We start from the raw sequence: 510 nt of genomic DNA, 5'->3' as shown, positions 1-510 counted from the left end.
GCCACCCTCTCCTTCCCCATGTATCCACTTGAATCACAGACCATCATGCAAAAATTCTCACCTGCTTCAGATCTATCTGATAAAAGCCAGAAAATTCACAACACTGAAAGGTCTGTCCAATGTGCATAGCCTGGTAATTTCCTGTTGCTGATGTAATGGTTCTTACATTGAAATGGACTTGAGCCCACAGGCAAAGTGTCCTAGAATACACAGCATTAATGAAATAGTTATTTCAACCAGAATTTATTGATCTATTCTTTGCATCATGCACTGTCTATATACAAGGACTGCTCATCTCCAGACCTTGGTTTTACCACCTCCCAAGACTGGGTATCCATATCATCTCTCCTATGAAGATGCTTTCTAGAGAGTTTGACCATGACTCTTGATGCCTCAATCTTTATTCTCCACAGTTTAGGCGTCTTAGTGTTGGGAATCTGGCTGTAAACCTCAAAGTATGTTAATTCTTACAGGAGATAGACTTAAGAGTAGTCTCCACTCCACCTTTCT

The sequence above is a fragment of the Equus quagga genome, chromosome 17 (assembly GCF_021613505.1).
Source record: "Equus quagga isolate Etosha38 chromosome 17, UCLA_HA_Equagga_1.0, whole genome shotgun sequence".
Lineage (NCBI taxonomy): Eukaryota > Metazoa > Chordata > Mammalia > Perissodactyla > Equidae > Equus > Equus quagga.
Note: the sequence above shows the minus strand (reverse complement) of the source record.